We start from the raw sequence: 6,471 nt of genomic DNA, 5'->3' as shown, positions 1-6,471 counted from the left end.
TACAACTAACATCATTTACATGGTGAAATCCTAAAATCTTTTCCTCTAAGATCAAGAACAAGACAAGGATGCCCACTATTACCCCTTCTATTTAACATTGTGCTAGAAGTAGTTGCTCAAGCACAGAGGCAAGAAACAGATGTAAAGGTATTCAAATTGGAAAGGAAGAAGTAAAAATTTCACTCTTTGCAGGCAACATGATCCTATACATAGAAAGGCCTGAGAAAGCTACAAAAAAACTTCTAGAACTTAAAATTAATTCAGTAAAGTCACAGGTTATAAGATCAATGTACAAAAATCAGTAGCATTTCTGTACACCAATAATGAGCAATCTGGGGAGGAAATCAAGAAAAATATATTATTTACAATACAATAGTAAATAAAAAAATATGATACCTAGGAATAAACTTAACTAAAGATGTAAAAGACTAATACACAGAAAGCTACACAACACTTGCAAATCAAAGAAGACTTAAATAAATGGAAGAATATTCCCTGTTCATGGATAAGGAGACTATCATTAAGATGTCTTTCCTACCCAAACTGCTCTACAAATTTAATGCAATCCCAATAAAAATCAACACAACTTTTTTAACGAATTGGAAAAACTAACTGTGAAATTTATTTGGAAGGGAAAGGGGCCCCAAATAGCCAAAATATATTTGAAAAGAAAAATGCAATTGGAGGAACCACACTACCTGACTTTAAAACATACTACAAAGCTATAGTGGTCAAATGGCATGGTATTGTCACAGGGCTAGACATACTGACCAATGGAACCAAATTTTGAATTCTGATATAGATCCTTGTATATACAGTCATCTGATATTCAACAAGGCCACCAAGCCCACTCAAATGGGAGAGAATGGCCTCTTCAACAAATGGTGCCTGGAGAAATGGATATCCATGTGCAAAAGAATGAGAGAGGAATACCATCTCACACCTTATACAAAAATCAACTCAAGATAGATCAAAGATCTAAATATAAGAGCCAAGACTTTAAAGACTTTGAAAGACAATGTAGGAAAGCATCTACAGGACCTTGTAATAGGAAATGGCTTCATGAACTTCACACCCAAAGCATGAGCAGTGAAAGAAAAAATAGATTAATAAGACCTCCTCAATTAAAGCCTTTTGCACCTCAAAGGATTTTAACAAGAAAGTTAAAAAAACAGCTTACCAAATGGGAGCAAATATTTGGTAACCATATATCTGATAGGAGCCTAATATCCAATGCATATAATGAAATCCTATATCTCAAAAATAAAATGACAGCCAATTTAAAAAAATGGTCAAGATATTTGAACAGATGCTTTTCCAAATAAGAAATACAACTGGCTATAAAGTACACGAAAAGATGCTCAACATCATTAGCTATTAGGGAAATGCAAATCAAATCTACAATGAGCTATCATCTTACACCAATTAGACAGGCAGCTATTACAAAAACAGTGGACTACAAGTGTTCGGTAAGATATGGAAGAATGGGAAACCTCATCTATTGTTGGTGGGAATGTAGAAGGATCCAGCCATTATGCAGGACAGTTTGGTGGTTCCTCAAAAAGCTAGCTATAGATTTGCCATATGACCCAGAAGAACTGAAAACAAGGACACGAGCCAATATATACACACCAATGTTCATAGCAGCATTATTCCCTTTTGCCAGAAGTTGTAATCAACCCAAATGCCCATCAACAGAAGAATGGATAAACGAAATGTGGTATATACATACAATGGAATACTACTCAGCTGTAAGAAGGAATACAGTACTAACACACAGGACAACATGAATAAATCTTGAGGACCTTATTTTGAATAAAGCAAACCAGGCATTAAAGAACAAATGCTGCCTGACCTCTCTGATATGAATCAAGCAAATCAAGCTAGAGCCTGGAAGATAAGCTTACAGGAAATAGGCAGGGAGAGGACATTTATGAGCCAATGCCCACATGGGCAAAATCTATGATAAAGTGGAGATGAGTAGTCATGTAGTAAAGGGAAAAGACAGGGTTATAGGGATATTATTGGGTTGTATCCCTTTGCAGGCTTGAGGGGGCTAGGATTAGGAGGATGGGTCAGATGGTCTATGGAATTGGGGGGAGGATTGGGGGAAGCAGGTGAATACGGGAGATTGTCAGGTACATGGCTAAAGCAATAATGTTGAGAAAATACTTTAGAAAATATAATAAGGAAGGGTTACTGGTTTAAGGCATTTGATGAGGATTATCTAGCACAGGGTGCACATGGAGCAAGCTTCTAAGGACTGTGTGAGGGCTTATCTTGTCATAGTCTGTTCTATCAGAGGATGGAGACCCTTACAATGAGTGGGAAGGTGTTGTAGCCCCTTCCTGGTGAGGCCTGATGTTCTCAAACAGAGTGGAGGGTGTCTCTCAAGAGCATGGGTGGCTCCTATTGGGGGAGGACAGATTAGTGTGTCAAGTCCTCAGTATTTTTGCAAATATCTATGAATCTTGTCCTTCAAGCAATGAAGCTTGGTTGTCACTGTGGGCCCTGAGGGGGGTTAGAGGAATAGTTGGAAGAATGGGTAATGGGGGGGGGGGGGCGGAATAGAAGTGTTCTGCATAACTGTGCAATGATGGATATAAGCCATGTTAAATTTCACCAAAAATCTATAAACATGTACAGTCTAAAATGTACACCATAATGTAAACCTTCATGTAACCAAGGTTAGTAGCTATGTTTGAATATTTGTACATCAGTTGTAGCAAGTGTAACATCCATATGTAAAAAGATCATTGCTGGGGAAGGGGTAAATGGGGAGGATATTGGGTATATGGGAATCCCCTAAATTCTATATGTGACTTTACTGTAACCTAAATCTTTTTTGAAGACATAATAATAATTTTAAAAAAGGATGTAAGACACTGAGGAAGAAATGGAAGAGACTGCCTTGCCACTGTATATATAGGGCAATACCTATTACAGTGATGAAAGGCAAAACATCAAAAAAAAAGACATTTTTCATTTTTTAATACTCCAATTGCTTTTTACTTTATTTTAGTTTTTTTCTAATTTATTATGTATTTTATTTCTAATGTTTAAACTTATTTCATTTTCCTATTAATTGAATTTGGCAGTATATTAATCTTCATTTTTGAAGAAGTTTTGGATCACAGAGGGGTTCAGCTATGGCAGGGGAGGAGCATTGGTGTGGGGTGTCCTTGATGGGGGATGCATGGCTGGGAGGAAGCTCTCCAGGGCATGCATTTTGGTATACAGATATGTTCAGATGTTCATTGGGCATTGGCATAGTGGGTAGAGTTTAACATGACAACTGAGGGAGAGCTGTGTTCCCACCCAAGGGAGATCTGTTGCCTTCCCCAATGGGACAGCAACAGTCCCCCAAGTGCAAGGACAAAGACCAGTGAAGAAGAATGGTCCAATGATGGGCCCTTGATACTGATGACTATGCTAATGAGTCTGTATGCTTGAAATTTTCAACTTGGTCTAGAGCTGCAGAGTGCCTAAGAGTTACCCCCTGAGAGCCTCCATGATACTCAGATGTGGCCACTTTCTAAGCCAAACACAACATATAAATACATTACCTCGCCCCCAGCATGGGACATGATTCCCAGGAATGAGCCTCCCTGGCACCGAGGGATTACTACTAAACACTGGCTGGTGATGCAACTAGAAAATGCCCTTGAATAAAAAGGGGAAAATGGTAAAGACAAATGAGTTTATATGACTAAGAGACTTCAAAATGAGTCAGGAGGTCATCAGTGGGGTTGCACTTATGCATGTCTCAGCAGGATCTCCGAGACAGCCAAAGTAGATACAACCCCAGGTGGTGGTGTTCCTGAAGGCTATGGAGACACTCAGGTCTTATGGGCATGGCAGATGGCTCTGCAGTTCAGTGCCTTGCCAGTGGGCCCTACTTTGGAATTTGTGCTCCTGAGTGTGATGGAGTTGGATTCAGATGTGACTTCTCTACACATGCCTCTTCTGTCACTTTAACTGAATCTGTGGTTGGTGCTGGGGTTGATGTATGCCCAGGAGACTTGAATCTCTGAACTGTCCACGTGCCAGCTGGACCCTGAGCCTCAGAAGAGTTGCAACATCTACTCTCCAGTTTGTTGGACTTACCCAGGTCAGCTAACAAGGAGATGAGAATCGTCAACCACCATATGAAGGAACTGAGAGAGTCTACAACTGCAAGCAGGAGAATCCCATCCATCAGGCATGTGTGATCTAAGCCCTCTCTCCTCTCAATTTATAGGTGGAGTGGGCACCGCCATACCAGTGTCCGCAGGATGGAGGAATAAAATATGGATTAGAGTTGACTTACTGGTATTCTACTATTGAATTATTTTAACTCTAGCAATGGAAGTGATTATATCATTGATGTGGAGACAGTGGTCACTGGTGTAGCTGAAGGCAGGGAAAGGGTAAAAGGGGGTTGATATGGGAGCATTTTTGGGACTTGGCGTTGTCCTGAATTAGATTGCAGGGACAGATGCAGGACATTATATATCCTGCCATAACCTATTAAATGGAGTGGGTTTACCACAGTAAACTATAATCCATGCTGTGTAGCAGTGCTCCAAAATATATTAATCAAATGCAATGGATATACTGCACTAATGAAAGAAGTTGTTGACGTGGGAGAAATGGGAGTTATGGGGAGTGGGGTATATGGCAACCTCACATTTTTTTAATGTAACATTTTGCGTGATCTATGTTATCTTTAAAAAAAGATAATAAAAAGGCAAAAAATAATAAACACTGCTAAAAATAGATGGGGAAAATCAGGACATTGTTTGAAAAAGTTATTTATAAAGACCAAAAATGGAAAACATTGGAAAAAGATATACATAGTAACACATTTTAAGAGTTTGCCAATATTTTCCCTTTGCTGTCACTGATTAGCTTCTCTTTGGTATTTTACTAATTCATGCACAATAAGATATGTATAAATTATAATACCTTTTTATATCTACATCATTCAAAAAATGATATGTGAACAACTATTCTATGTGAGTATTCAACAAATGAGTCTGAGAATCTATGATGCTGGATACTGAGATTAAATAATAAGCAGGACATAAGTCTTTCTCTTCAAGGTACTGACAATTTATATTGTCGTAATGACCCTGTATTGATAGTTAAAAATATACAAGGCCTGTGATATTAGCATTAAATCATATGGGCTCTGCTGTACAGGGAAAATTCAGGTTATAGGTTAGAGTCATTCTTGGAAGTGGGCCCACTGATTTAAATAATTGTATGTAATCATATTCAGCAAAGTTAACAATTTTTTCTAGGTTTCCCAAATCAGTGCACCAAGTGAGGTCAACAAAAGCTGCTTTGGGGTTGGTTAGACACTGACATCAAGGTTATAGAATTGAAGGCAGGTTTTGTTCATAATCTATATGTTTTTCACTTATCAACTGACGTTCTGTAAAGTATAACAGCTTCAAACTCTCTGTTACTCAATTTTTTTCATAAAATTAAATATTGAACAAAAAAACTGAAGCTCAGGTGCTAATACTCAGACTCAAACATGAATTTTTTGGGGCATTAGGGAGCGTCCTCATATAGTAACAGTGAGCCTGACTTTCAGATTACATACATAAACAAGATCTCTTTTGTATGCTCTTACCAAATAAAAAGTCATGGAATTCATACAAAGCACTGTTTAAATGGATATAATCCCTTCAGAAAAAGCATGACAAAATACTTAGCAACAGCTATAAGGACATACATAATTATTGGTCTTCTAATATGTGTGTATGGTCAAGATTTACTATAAATTTATCTTCAGTCAGTACAACAAACTATAGAGATAAACAAGCAGACATATGAATATGAAACAGGAAAAACACCTAGTAAAAGTGAATGACTGGTCAATTATGAAACATCAATAGAAAATAATACAATGTCATTCATAATTATAATGTCTCCCAAGAAACAAAGGAAAATGTTATTGATTTCAAAAGCAGATATTCAATCCTTATGTGGTTCACAGGCGTGATGAATGGGTGTTCACATATTTGTGTGAGATGCGTCTCCCTCAAACCTTATAATGACGGTACATTACCCGTCTGATGTGAGAGGGAAAAAAAGCAGATATTCCAGGGACATAATGACTCCAAGTACAGCATAAATTGCATTTGTATGTATGCAGTTTTCTACTGTTGCTATAACAAATTACCACAACTTTAGTCATTTAAAACAACACAAATTTGTTACTTCACAGTTTGTAGGTTAGAATTCCCACACAAGTCTCACTGAGCTAAAATCAAAGTAACCCGTAAGGACTATGTTCCCTACTGGAAGAAACGAGCATGTAAAGTTGTCATTTTTAATCAAATTAACCAGAATAACATTTTTAAGAACTCTGCCCATAATAAATATGCACTTAAGAGCATGTATGATAAAACACAACCTAGTCCATGAAATCCTAGATAGTTAAATAAAAAGAATTAGATGCTGTATTAGCTACTTCAT

At 37.6% G+C, this 6,471-nt stretch overlaps 1 non-coding gene across 1 annotated transcript; it reads left to right on the top strand.

Moving 5' to 3' along the window:
• Positions 1 to 5,970: 5,970 nt before the first annotated feature.
• On the top strand, positions 5,971 to 6,071 carry LOC111766956 (small nucleolar RNA U13). Its single transcript, XR_002798871.1, has one exon. It is a non-coding gene; the product is annotated as a small nucleolar RNA U13 (small nucleolar RNA).
• Positions 6,072 to 6,471: the final 400 nt, after the last annotated feature.

The sequence above is a fragment of the Dasypus novemcinctus genome, chromosome 10, assembly GCF_030445035.2.
Source record: "Dasypus novemcinctus isolate mDasNov1 chromosome 10, mDasNov1.1.hap2, whole genome shotgun sequence".
Classification (NCBI taxonomy): domain Eukaryota; kingdom Metazoa; phylum Chordata; class Mammalia; order Cingulata; family Dasypodidae; genus Dasypus; species Dasypus novemcinctus.
The sequence above is the reverse complement of the archived record's forward strand: the minus strand, read 5'-3'. Positions and strand labels throughout refer to the sequence as shown.